Source organism: Mesoplodon densirostris, chromosome 18 (genome assembly GCF_025265405.1).
Source record: "Mesoplodon densirostris isolate mMesDen1 chromosome 18, mMesDen1 primary haplotype, whole genome shotgun sequence".
Taxonomy (NCBI): domain Eukaryota; kingdom Metazoa; phylum Chordata; class Mammalia; order Artiodactyla; family Ziphiidae; genus Mesoplodon; species Mesoplodon densirostris.
The window spans coordinates 50,251,594-50,265,488 of record NC_082678.1 but is presented as its reverse complement, the minus strand read 5'-3'; the positions used below and the strand labels follow the sequence as shown (position 1 = coordinate 50,265,488).

General features: G+C 39.4%; 1 protein-coding gene across 1 annotated transcript in view; it reads left to right on the top strand.

Moving 5' to 3' along the window:
* Positions 1–647: 647 nt before the first annotated feature.
* Positions 648–13,895, top strand: part of TAOK1 (TAO kinase 1) — a 154,928-nt gene continuing 141,680 nt past the window's right edge. Inside the window, exon 1 of the mRNA XM_060082698.1 lies at positions 648–1,289. The gene's annotated coding sequence lies outside the window, so the exon portion shown is untranslated. The remainder of the gene's footprint in view (positions 1,290–13,895) is intronic.

Here is a 13,895-nt window from a genome sequence, read left to right as displayed (position 1 = left end):
AGAAGCACTACCTCTTCCCTTAGAACTCTTTAGTTTACTGCTCTTGTTACTCAACCTACTCAATCCACAAAAACTTTTCAAGAATTTGTCCCTTTCCTACCATCGCTAACTATAGGATGGTTTAGCTCTGTATTTCCAACTCTTGTTACCGTTCCAAAAATTATTATAAACGTTTAGAATCTGAAAAACTCAGTTATATACTGATTACGCTGACCAGCTTACCTCTGAATTCCACGGAGGGGTTGAAGTAAGGTGTGTAAGAAGGAGGCTATTCAACATGTCAGGGCAAGCTTCTCATTCGCAGGGTTTTGGGAGGGGGGACGGATATTTTAGGAGTGGGAAAAGCAAAGGAAGAGGAGAGCAGATAAGCTCTTCTTTCTTAGATTTCAGGGTGAAATGAATGCACCTGACGCCCACGTGGCAGAACGGCTCCGCCAGGTGAGCGAGGCCGGGTTGGGCAGAGGATGGAACTCTGGGCCACTCTGGAGACTCCGCCCAGTGTGAGCACTCGCGCGCTCCCGTGAGGGCGTGCACGCGTACGCAGTCTTGTCTCGCGCAGGGTCGAGCCTGTCAGGCGGGAAATCTCGCGAGATTGGATACTGGGATGACTGTCGGGAGGAGGGGAGTGGTGTCTGGGAAGGGGGGGGAATCTGGGCAGCGGCCGGGCTCTGTGGCTTCAGGGCTCGGAGAGAGAGAGAGGGAGGGTGGCAAAGAGAGTGAGTCGGTGCCGCCGCCTGCCTAAGGAGAGAGGAGGGGTCCTGCTTGCCTGCGCCCTTCGCGGGCCGAGAGCGCGAGGCACCCGCGAACCTCTGAGGCCTCCAGCCCCTGGGGACCCCGCCCCGCCGGCCGGCCGGCCCGGGGCCTCTCTTCCCTTTGTGAGCGCCCCCTTCCCAGGGGTGGTGGTGGCTGAGGGCTGTGCGTGGGCCCGCCCGCCAAGGGGCCGCGGCGGGGGACCGAGAGGGCCTCGGCTGTGTGAGGACGGGAGGCGGCCGAGGCCCGGGCCGGTTCCCCCGAGGCGGCGGCGGCGGCTCCCGGCACTTCCCCGCGCCATCTTAGCTGAGTCCAAGCGCTGAGGGCGCCTCCTCGACCCCGGTCGTCCCTTCGCCCCCCCCCCCCGCCCCTTGTCGCAGAGCTTGGGCTGGGCGGCTTGCTGGGGCTCCGGGGGGGGGGCGGCGGTCTGTCGCCTGGCCCCCTCCTCCTCCTCACTCCTCGCCCTCCAGCGTAGCGGATACCCAAGCGCTGCAGGGGGCTGTGGCTGCCTACTCCGCCCCAGACCTGTCGGCGAAAGGGTAAGGGCACCTCTGCCTTAGGAAAGGGAGACATGGAGGGGGCGGGGAAATTCGGCCCACTTTGGCCGCTGCGCGGAAGAAGGGATGTGGGGGTGGGGTGGGGGAGGGAGACAAGGAGGGTCTGTAATTCTGTGGGTGGGGTGAAGAAGCTGGTGAACTGGGCGCCCTCCCGTTTTGAGGGGCGAGAGCAATTACATTCCTCTTTCCTGAGGGTTACCGGAAGGGGTGGTAGAAGAGGATGTCTCGAGGAAGGTGTGGCCCTCCTAAGGAGACTGGGTTGATGTGCACCCCGATTTAAAGGCGCGAGGTCCCTTTCCCTTCTGATTCCTCTGCTCCTCCCTCTCCTCCTTTGTAGTGTCTGAATTCTTGGGAAGGGAGACTGCTCTGGGTAGTGTACTGGGTGGATTCCCACCCTCCCTCCTCGCTCGGGAAATCTATACCCCTCTTCTCTAGGGGTGATGGAAGCGTTTCTTTCCCCCTACCCTTCCCCATTCTTTAGTCTACTGCAGTGCTGCAGAAGAAGTCCAAGGCAGTTTCTTCATACACAGGCCCGTGTATACAGTGAAGGAAGGGGGAGCAAGAGAGGGAAGTAATGGCGCTTCCCTTAGAAAGGTTACCCCTTTTCCTTTGGTTTTAAATCGATAACGGTACTGGTTTAATACTCTTCCCCTCTGATCTGTCCCTGGGAAGTATGTCTGTTACTGTTGGGGGGATACGGCCTCTAAAGAGAGACCCTGCCATGTTAGAACAGTTTTGATGTCTCTCTCTTTTCAAAAGACTGGGTTGACTTTTTGTGTGTGTGAGCATATTGGGTTTTCGTTAGGATTAAAATAAAATAATTTTGTACTCCCTCATTTCCCTCTTTTTTTTCTTCCTATGACTTTTGTAGTTCTTGAAGAATTATTAAAGATTATTGTATACAGACAGGCTGTCTGATGGACATTCCTTCTCCCTGAGCTGTGAATTTTTAGGGTTAACACTATTTTGTATACATTGAAATCGGAATTTTCCGAAAATGATTAGGTTACAAACCTGTTGAAAATGCCTTGTTTCTTAATGTAATAAAAATTAATAAAGATTAATTTGCCTAATGATATTGTGATAGGATCTATATTCTGTAGTCAGTAGGTCGTTTTTCCACTTCTTTTGCTTCATGTCGTATTTGTTTAAAACAAATCATCTTACCTGGTTTACAGTAGTGCTTGTTGGTTTTGTTTAGTAGAATAGAAATAAATTTAAAAAAAATTAACATTCTGGAAGTGTGTTGCCAAGTTCTTGTGACCAAAGAGTAGTCTTGAAATTTACAGTTGATACTTTTTTCTTTAAGTATTTAGAGTTACTGATGAAGTGATTTCAAAATGTTCCGTACATGAATATTCATATAATTAAATAACTTTTATACAAAGTGATGAAGGTGACTAAACTAACTACAGAGATCATGTCTTGACATTTTACTAGCAAGTTGTATTTGGTGTTTAAGCTTTACTTAGTGGGTGACTTGTTTTTAAATACTTCCAAATACCATCTGCATATTACATTGTCCATCAGAGCTTTTTTGGTGTGTTTGTTGCATTTTGAAACCTGTTTTAAGACAGGTATTTAAAGATGTTAGTAGTAGTAGTGTTAAGCATTAATTTAGTTTCTGTCATCTTATTTCATGATTTTGATATAGGGAGGCACATTAATGGTATGTTAAATCAGTTTTTATTATTTTTCCTCAGCAAATGGAATTCTCCTTTATTCTCTTTTGATTTTTATCTGAACTCATTTTAACTTAAACAGCACTTCTCATATGAACCTTTATTTCATGGCACAAAGCTGCATGTTGTGGTGTGTAGTTTTCCCCTCTTTGGCAAATTGTGAGGTAAAGTCTAATTCCTGTGTTACGGCTTGTTGATAATTCATATGTACTAGCATGTATAAACCCAAGCATACTGCTCAGTAAAAAGTGACTGTTTTTGTCTTCGAAAGGTGAAGGCAGAGGGGATTTATCAATAAGGGCTACAAAACTTAAGGATGTACACTGGATATAGGTAAACTACTTGATATATATCAGCATACTAGAACTAAGAGGCACTCTTTAGAACAACTATGAAGAAACCCTTTACAGTAGATGGTAGGAGTTCTGTTAAAGGTGGTAAAACTATGTTCATGACCAATTAGATAAATTCATTATTAAGGAAAAACTGTCTGTGGGTTATTGCAGGTGAGTTCTGATGCCACTGTCAGAAAGAGAAACTAAGAGCTGTTAGTCTGAGTTAATTGATTCCAGATTATATGGTACCTCTTGGGTTTCTAAATAGTTATCTACAAAATGGCAGTGTACATCACTTCCTGTTCTTTCACAACTGATTCTCTGAATTCCCTCTTAGTGACTTAATTTTTGGCATTCTGATACCTGATTTGTTAATTTGGTTATAATTCTCATGTTTTATAGATGGAAGAATTTCTAAGAATCAGTTGGGTTTAAAGGCTTTGTATAGTCTAGGATTATCTTGACAGTAACTAAATTTCCTTCCAAATTAAAGGATAGTTTCTCAAACAGATTTAAACAGAGGTTTTAAAGAAATACAGCAATATACAGGACCAAAAGTATGAGTGAACTGAATAGAAAATAATTATTGTATTTTCTGTAGTATATATTTTGTGAGAACTGTAGATGTGGCAGTTAACATGTTAATATAAAACAAGTTTTATTTATATCAAGGTATACACATGATATTTGGTCCCATGCTATGATGCCATCCCACTAGTAAGAAAGAAACTGATTACTTACAGAATACTAGGACTGAATACTCTTAACTAACCATAAAAAGTGTAATTTATTTTAAGAATTTGCTGGTACTTAGTAGATATGAATACTTAGTAAATCCAGAAGTTATCTAGGGGGCCAACTGTTGGCATTGAAATTAGATTTGAGATTAATCTGTTATTTGAATTAATAAATTCTTTGCTTTTCATTTGACTTCTCTGTATATTAAAATCATTTTATTTCTCCTCTGTATATCTTTTTGGTTATCAGTAGTCTGTTGTAATAATTGTACTCATACTGATTTAACCTTTTAGAAATTAGGAGCTTTTTTCTATGTATAAGTTAAGGGCTGCTATTCAGTCAGGATCATATATGAATGCATCTCTTCTAAAAAGTGTCAATTCTGTAGTTAAGTCTTGCATAAAATTGAGATTGTTCCATTAAACAGAGTGCCAACGTATGTTCGTTTGCCTTTAGGTTTCTGTACTTGTTCATGGCTGGATTATTTTTTTATATTCTTCAAGATTTCAAATTCTAAAAATGTAAGTGTAAAAGATACAAACCTGTATTCATTCCATTATATTGGATGGAAATATTTTAATTTTAATGATAAAAATTGATATTTAATATCATTAAAGTGTCTCATACCTTCTTAAAAAATCCACATGAATTTAAATGTGTGGAGGGGCTAGAAACAATTACTTTCAATTGGGATGTTCTTTCAACATTTGGTAACAATTATTTCTATATCAGTCTCTTCTGTTTGTGCTAGAAGCAGACTTTTTGTTCTGAAATACAGTTTAAGGCTGCATTTTCTTACCTAGTGAAAAAATTAAGTGGCCCATAAAAGGTGGAAAGGTTTTTCACAATATAAAAAATTTACGTGGCATGTAAATAAAGTTAATAAAAGTACAGGTTACTAGGTACTTTGCATAATTAATATATAGCCTGTTAAAAATGCCAGTAGCAGTGACATTGTTATAAAAGCATAACTACATTTAATTAGCCTCTAACTTATCTTTAAAGCTGAGAAGGGGCTGGTTTTTCTTTTTGATAAAATTATTCAATATGATTGTATTGTGCAGATTCAGAAGTAGATGAATTACTTCATTTAGAAAGACATGCAAAGTTTAGTTTCTGAGAAAAACATCAACAGATACTGGAATGGAACAAAATATTCGGATCTGCAGCCACTAATAATACAACTGTCACTTAATATATCTTAATTTTACCATTTATTATCTGTGTAACTTCTTTATGTAACATTTTTAAGCCTCACTTTCCCTGTCTATAAAATGAAAATAATGCCTACTTTATAAGGTTGCTAGGTTTAAATGGGATAACCCTTGTTAAGTACTTAACGTATTGCTTGATACATAGTAAGCACCCAATAAGTTGTTAGCTGTCACATATTGGCCACTTAATAAATGTTTACAAATGAAAATAGTGAGTCTAATATTTAAGAATGAATTACATTCCATAATTTTGACTTGAAGTTGGATTTATACATTTGGAGCTCAATGTATATTTTTTAAAGAAATGGTTCAAATTTCTAACCAAGGGTAGCTTACAAACTTTTTTGTACCTGCAATGGACTACTATGTAGCTCTATAAGAGATTTTCTTTTTCCTTTGCTGGATGTAAAACCTGTCCTAAAGAACAAAATTTCCTTCCCCTTTGGTACTGAATTTGTTTATTTAAGTCTTTTGGTATCATACTATTACTTCCTGGAACTCTTTTCACCATCCCTGGCTTTGAGGGAATCCAAGGTACTCATGTTCTCCTAAGCCGTTTTTTGAGGTATGTTTTGTAGGTATGTCTCATCTTGAAAGTGCTTTATATTCCACAATATATTAATTCAGCAAACGTTAAGTGATGATTACGTGCCAATAAGGTTTAGTCCCTGCCCTGGAGGAATTGTCTTTCACTTTTTCCACTTCCTAAATAGTTTTCTCAAACTAGATATTCAGAGGAAAGCAAGGATCTTCCTGTGGTTGTCAGTTCCTCTAAGTCAGTGCTTTTCAAACTTTAGGTGGTGACCCATTAGTGACTTGTCAATTCAATTTACTGGGTCACAACACCAATTTTTTTAAATAAAAAATAATGGGAAATACCAGAGTGTGTTGTGTAAGTAAGGGTGAGCATTGTAATGGGAAGCTTTTTTTAGCTTTATTTTTATGTGTTCTGGGTACACAGATAAATTTTTTTGAAGTTTCTTTTTGAACTCATGCTTTTTACTTCTAACTGCGTATTTCTGAAGTATGAATATGCTTGTTGTTTCTTTTTCTTTCAACAATTCTCCTTTCAATCTCTCCTGATTCTAGTCTCTAGTCTACTTGTTAGTTATGTTGCACATATTTACCTTTCCTCGGTCTCAAAGCTTGTGGGGTACTGATAGGTCCTGGGCAGGATACCAGCAGTTTTGGGTATGATGATAACTTCTGAGGTTTTTATATTGGGGAGCATGTTATCACATGTTCTAATGTCACATCTTATGTATGTGAGGGCAATTTCTCATGAATTGCAGGATTTATTTTAAAAAAAGAAAACTTTATTTGGAGCATAATAAGAAAATATCTTTTATTTTTATTTGAGTCATATGTAGATTTAATTTTAAACTATTAATTGCACTAAATATTTCTTGTTTTGTTTTTGGTTTTGGTTTTTGTGTGTGTGTGTGTGTGTGTGTGGTACGCGGGCCTCTCACTGTTGTGACCTCTCCTGTTGCGGAGCACAGGCTCCGGACATGCAGGCCCAGCGGCCATGGCTCACGGGCCCAGCCACTCCGCTGCATGTGGGATTTTCCTGGACCGGGGCACGAACTCACGTCCCCTGCCTTGGCAGGCAGACTCTCAACCACGGCGCCACCAGGGAAGCTCTGCACTATGTATTTTATTTATTTATTTATTTATTTTTTGCGTTACGCAGGCCTCTCACTGTTGTGGCCTCTCCCGTTGCGGAGCACAGGCTCTGGATGCACAGGCTCAGCGGCCATGGCTCACGGGCCCAGCCGCTCCGCGGCATGTGGGATCCTCCCAGACCGGGGCACGAACCTGTGTCTCCTGCATCGGCAGGCAGACTCTCAACCACTGCGCCACCAGGGAAACCCTATTAAGTATTTTAAAAAAAATTTCAGTGTGCTTCAGTGCATTACATGTAATGATATCCTTATATTTTGGTTGATGTTTTTAGTTCACTTATGGTGGTAGTTACGAGTCTCTCTAGTTTGTATTTTGGATTGATTTTTTCCTGTTTATTTCCACTGAAGCTGAGAAAGGTTTTAGAAAAAGTTTGATGAACAGCATTACTAAACAAGGTCAAGGTTTTTCCTTTTTTACACTTGGGAACTTAGTGTCACTCAAAATTGGAAAAGCTTGTCTCTTTGCCAAAAGCATCCATATCTTTGATTGTAAAGACTAAAATTACTTATTAACCTATAATGGTACTTGATAAGGAAACTTTACTCTTCACTGTTGCACTCTGTATAGTATGTGTTACAGTATTTAATATACTGCGTTTAAGTAAGTTCATGCTGTGTAAATGGTAGATGATGATTGTGATGTTTTTTATAGGGAACATCACATTATTGGAGTACAGTATTTCACTTGGTTTTGTTTCTTACAGTTCAAGGGTTCTGAGTCCTGGGGGTGCAGTATAATGTGCTCACTCTCAGATTCTTTTTTTTTTTTTTTTAATAAATTTATTTATTTATTTATTTTTGGCTGCATTGGGTCTTCATTGCTGTGCACAGGCTTTCTCTAGTTGCAGTGAGCGGGGGCTGCTCTTTGTTGTGGTGCACGGGCTTCTCATTGCAGTGGCTTCTCTTGTTGTGGAGCACTGGCTCTAGGTGCGTGGGCGTCAGTAGTTGTGGAACACAGGCTCAGTAGTTGTGGCTCGTGGGCTCTAGAGCACAGGCTCAGTAGTTGTGGCACACGGGCTTAGTTGCTCCACGGCATGTGGGATCTTCCCGGACCAGGGCTTGAACCCGTGTCCCTTGCATTGGCAGGCGGATTCTCAACCACTGTGCCACCAGGGAAGCCCTCAGATTCTTTTCTTTGACATATGTGCTTGTTAGTGATGATAATTTTTTCATTACCCAGAAAAGTACAAGTAATTTGAAAATACCGTGATGAAAAGATCCTTTTGTCTTTAGTTTAGATACTGACAAAATATTTTTGTGTATTATGTGTGAAAGTTCAGTTCTATGAAATAATGCCATAAAACTTAAATCAAGAGTAAAAAGATTTTAAGGAAAAGATGGGAAAATTTTCTATTTAGGAAAGAAATGTTCTGTAGTAGAGAAACTTGAATGCTAGCAATAGAAAGTATAGAATTTGGATATTTCTTGGTTTATGTGGCATTTTTTTTTTTTTTTTTTTCGGTATGCGGGCCTCTCACTGTTGTGGCCTCCCCCGTTGCGGAGCACAGGCTCCGGACGCGCAGGCTCAGCGGCCATGGCTCACGGGCCAAGCCGCTCCGCGGCATATGGGATCCTCCCAGACCGGGGCACGAACCCGTATCCCCTGCATCGGCAGGCGGACTCTCAACCACTTGCGCCACCAGGGAGGCCCTGTGGCATTTTGATTGAACTGATTATGCATATGCATACAAATGTATGGTAAACTGGTTGGAGAGGTCCACTACGTTCAAGAATAGCATGGTTTTAGGGGAAAACAAAAATATTGATCCACAAATTTTGTTTTTGTAATATGTATTAGATAATTTGATAAATTAATTTATTTATTTATTTTTGCTGCATTGGGTCTTTGCCTCTGTGCAAGGGCTTTCTCCAGTTGTGGCAAGTGGGGGCCACTCTTCATCGCGGTGCGCGGGCCTCTCACCATCGTGGCCTCTCTTGTTGTGGAGCACAGGCTCCAGATGCGCAGGCTCAGTAGTTGTGGCTCACGGGCCCAGTTGCTCCATGGCATGTGGGATCTTCCCAGACCAGGGCTCGAACCCGTGTCCCCTGCATTAGCAGGCAGATTCTCAACCACTGCACCACCAGGGAAGCCCTAATTTGATAAATTAGAAGAATAAGTTTCACAAGAGAGTTTATTCCTGTAGTAAATGATGTTATACCAAAATCCTAAATAATGCATTGCTACTAAATGAATTTTTTTCTTTCTCTGGTTGAATACATGTGAAATAGGTGTTGTTTATTATTAATAATCAAATAAATGATAAGGATGGTGGGCTTTTTAAAATTTGTTTTTTGTTTTCTTTTTGCATTTAGTAGTTTCAGTATCAGAAGTGAATTAGATTTTGTGTCTTTAAGGAAGACCAAATGTGAATTTTTTGCAATTGTTTTTTTCAGTCAACAAGAATGAACCTATGTTGGAAGTTAAATGTTTTGAGAACTTTAAATAGGAATCAGATAAAGAACTTTCATTTTTACTTATCAGATTTGAAATGTAGATGTATTAATAATATATCATTCTCTCAAAAATTTAAGTTGGAGACTTAGTCTCCTAACATTTTACAGTCTGTCTACTCTAAACAACTAAATTTAACAAGGCATCTGGTTAATTTAAGAGCCTGTAAATACACATTTTCTTTCAACCTTCCTGGAGATGGCATGGAATATATTAGGGGAGGAATGGTGAAATAGATACAGTAAGCAAACATTGAAATGCGTATTATGATTATCTTTGAGGTGGTAAATCCAGTCATTAACAATATAATGATTCTGCTTTTGATGTACGAAATGTTTATTAAATAATACAAAAATGGTCTAATTGTTTTTGACAATTAATATATTAAGGTATACCACCATTCTGTTTTTTTTAACATGAATTATATTGGATTAATATTAGGTGAAATGGTATCCCAAATTTTAGTGTCTATTATTCTACTTTATCTCATTCAGGTGGCATTGTGATATGAGATTAAAACATTTTTTTTGAAAAAGTGTTCTTTGTTAAATCCTTTTGAAACATAGTCATTAAGCTATTTGGTTTACTCATATTTGGCTTAAGCTTAATATAGAAATGAATTTCAGTTTAACACTTTGAGATACATAGGTTATAATTTGTGATCTGTCAGTACGTACTATGAAAACACGAAATCAAAATAGTGATTGATGGAATTTGAATTTAAAGACTACCAGTTTAACCATTATCTACTTAGCTTTAGTATCAAAATAAGATTCAGTGATAACACATGTACTTACCATGTGTCTTTTGAGTGCTGCATTCTAGGCACTGTGCTTATCAAAATAGGTTCAGTGATGACATCTATTTATCATACATTTTTGACTGCTATTTGCTAGATATTGTGCTGGGATAAAGAAATGAGTATGATTTAATCTCTCCTGTTTTTTCAGTTCAGCAGGGATATGGACTTGCAAATAAATACATCATACAATAATGCAATGCACAGTTTCTCAAACATGGCAGTGTTGACATTTTAGGTAGGATAATTTATTGTGTGGATTTGTGCTGTGTATTATAAGATATTTTGAAGCATCCCTGGCCTTTACCCATTAGATGCCAGAAGCACTCCCTCTCCCCATTTGTGACAATTAAAAATGTCTCCAGACATTGGCAAAAGTCCCCTGGGAAGTAAAATCACCTCTTATTGAGATTCACTGGTGTAGTGAATACTAAGGTACAAAGAGCTGTCATCAGACAAGTGAAGTAAAATCAAGGGATGTTTAGATGGAATGACCCCTAAGGGAGTGCAATTTTATATGGGTCTTGAAGAAAAGTAGGAGTGGAAAGGGAATTATATACCTGAGAGCATGAAAGATCAATGTCTAAGAATGTAATTAGTAATAGTTTGTGACTATAGGCTATTTATGTGGTTTGGGATAGAAATTCAGTAAAATGAAGCTGAAAAACTACTTTGGGGCCATATCTTTTTTTTTTAATTTTTATTTTTTTATACAGCAAGTCCTTATTAGTCATCAGTTTTATACACATCAGTGTGTACATGTCAATCCCAATCACCCAATTCATCATACCCCCCCACCCCCCCACCTCTTTCCCCCCTTGGTGTCCATACGTTTGTTCTCTACATCTGTGTCTCAATTTCTGCCCTGCAAACCAGTTCATCTGTACCATTTTTCTAGGTTCCACATATATGCATTAATATACGATATTTGTTTTTCTCTTTCTGACTTCACTCTGTATGACAGTCTCTAAATCCATCCACATCTCTACAGATGACCCAATTTTGTTCTTCTTTATGGCTGAGTAATATTCCATTGTATATATGTACCACATCTTCTTTATCCATTCATCTGTCAATGGGCATTTAGGTTGCTTCCATGACCTGGCTATTGTAAATAGTGCTGCAATGAACATTGGGGTGCAGGTGTCCTTTTGAATTATGCTTTTCTCTGGCTATATGCCCAGGAGTGGGATTGCTGGATCATATGGTAATTCAATTTTCAGTTTTTTATGGAACTTCCATACTGTTCTCCATAGTGGCTGTATCAATTTACATTCCCACCAACAGTGCAAGTGGGTTCCCTTTTCTCCACACCCTCTCCAGCATTTGTTGTTTGTAGATTTTCTGATGATGCCCATTCTAACTGGTGTGAGGTGATACCTCGTAGTTTTGATTTGCATTTCTCTAATAATTAGTGATGTTGAGCAGCTTTTCATGTGCTTCTTGGCCATCTGTATGTCTTCTTTGGAGAAATGTCTATTTAGGTCTTCTGCCCATTTTTGGATTGGGTTGTTTGTCTCTTTAATATTAAGCTGCATGAGCTGTTTATATATTTTGGAGATTAATCCTTTGTTGATTCGTTTGCAAATATTTTCTCCCATAGTGAGGGTTGTCTTTTCGTCTTGTTTATGGTTTCCTTTGCTGTGCAAAAGCTTTTAAGTTTCATTAGGTCCCATTTGTTTACTTTTGTTTTTATTTCCATTACTCTAGGAGGTGGATCAAAAAAGATCTTGCTGTGATTTATGTCAAAGAGTGTTTTTCCTGTAAGAGTCTTATAGAGTCTGGTCTTACATTTAGGTCTCTAATCCATTTTTTTTTTGCGGTACGTGGGCCTCTCACCATTGTGACGTCTCCCGTTGCGGAGCACAGGCTCCGGATGCACAGGCTCAGCGGCCATGGCTCACGGGCCCAGCCGCTCCGTGGCATGTGGGATCCTCCCAGACCGGGGCACGAACCCGTGTCCCCTGCATCGGCAGGCAGACTTTCAACCACTGCGCCACCAGGGAAGCCCTCTAATCCATTTTGAGTTTATTTTTGTGTATGGTGTTAGGGAGTGTTCTAATTTCATTCTTTTACTTGTAGCTGTCCAGTTTTCCCAGCACCACTTATTGAAGAGACTGTCTTTTCTCCATTGTATATCCTTGCCTCCTTTGTCATAGATTAGTTGACCATAAGTGCATGGGTTTATCTCTGGGCTTTCTATCTTGTTACGTTGATCTATGTTTCTGTTTTTGTGCCAGTACCATATTGTCTTGATTACTGTAGCTTTGTAGTATAGTCTGAAGTCAGGGAGTCTGATTCCTCCAGCTCCGTTTTTTCCCCTCAAGACTGCTTTGGCCCTTCGGGGTCTTTTATGTCTCCATACAAATTTTAAGATTTTTGGTTCTAGCTCTGTAAAAAATGCCATTGGTAATTTGATAGGGATTGCATTGAATCTGTAGATTGCTTTGGGTAGTATAGTCATGTTCACAATATTGATTCTTCCAATCCAAGAACATGGTATATCTCTCCATCTGTTGGTATCATCTTTAATTTCTTTCATCAGTGTCTTATAGTTTTCTGCATACAGGTCTTTTGTCTCCCTAGGTAGGTTTATTCCTAGATATTTTATTCTTTTTGTTGCACTGGTAAATGGGAGTGTTTCCTTAATTCCTCTTTCAGATTTTTCATCATTAGTGTATAGGAATGCAAGAGATTTCTGTGCTTTAATTTTGTATCCTACAACTTTACCAAATTCATTGATTAGCTCTAGTAGTTTTCTGGTGGCATCTTTAGGATTCTCTATGTGTAGTACCATGTCATCTGCAAACAGTGACAGTTTTACTTCTTCTTTTCCAATTTGTATTCCTTTTATTTCTTTTTCTTCCCTGATTGCCATGGCTAGGACTTCCAAAACTATGTTGAATAGTAGTGGTGAGAGTGGACATCCTTGTCTTGTTCCTATTCTTAGAGGAAATGCTTTCAGTTTTTCACCATTGAGAATGATGTTTGCTGTGGGTTTATTGTATATGGCCTTTATTATGTTGAGGTAGGTTCCCTCTATGCCCGCTTTCTGGAGAGTTTTTATCATAAATGGGTGTTGAATTTTGTCAGAAGCTTTTTCTGCATCTATTGAGATGATCATATGGTTTTTCTTCTTCAGTTTGTTAATATGGTGTATGACATTGATTGATTTGCATATATTGAAGAATCCTTGCATCCCTGGGATAAATCTCACTTGATCATGGTATATGATCCTTTTAATGTGTTGTTGGATTCTGTTTGCTAGTATTTTGTTGAGGATTTTTGCATCTATATTCATCAGTGATATTGGTCTGTAATTTTCTTTTTTTGTAGTGTGTTTGTCTGGTTTTGGTATCAGGGTGATGGTGGCCTCGTAGAATGAGTTTGGTAATGTTCCTTCCTCCACTGTTTTTTGGAAGAGTTTGAGAAGGATGGGTGTTAGCTCTTCTCTAAATGTTTGACAGAATTCATCTGTGAAGCCATCTGGTCCTGGACTTTAGTTTGTTGGAAGATTTTTAATCACAGTTTCAATTTCATGACTTGTGATTGGTCTGTTCATATTTTCCATTTCTTCCTGGTTCAGTCTTGGAAGGTTATACCTTTCTAAGAATTTGTCCATTTCTTCCAGGTTGTCCATTTTATTGGCATAGAGTTGCTTGTAGTAGTCTCTTAGGATGCTT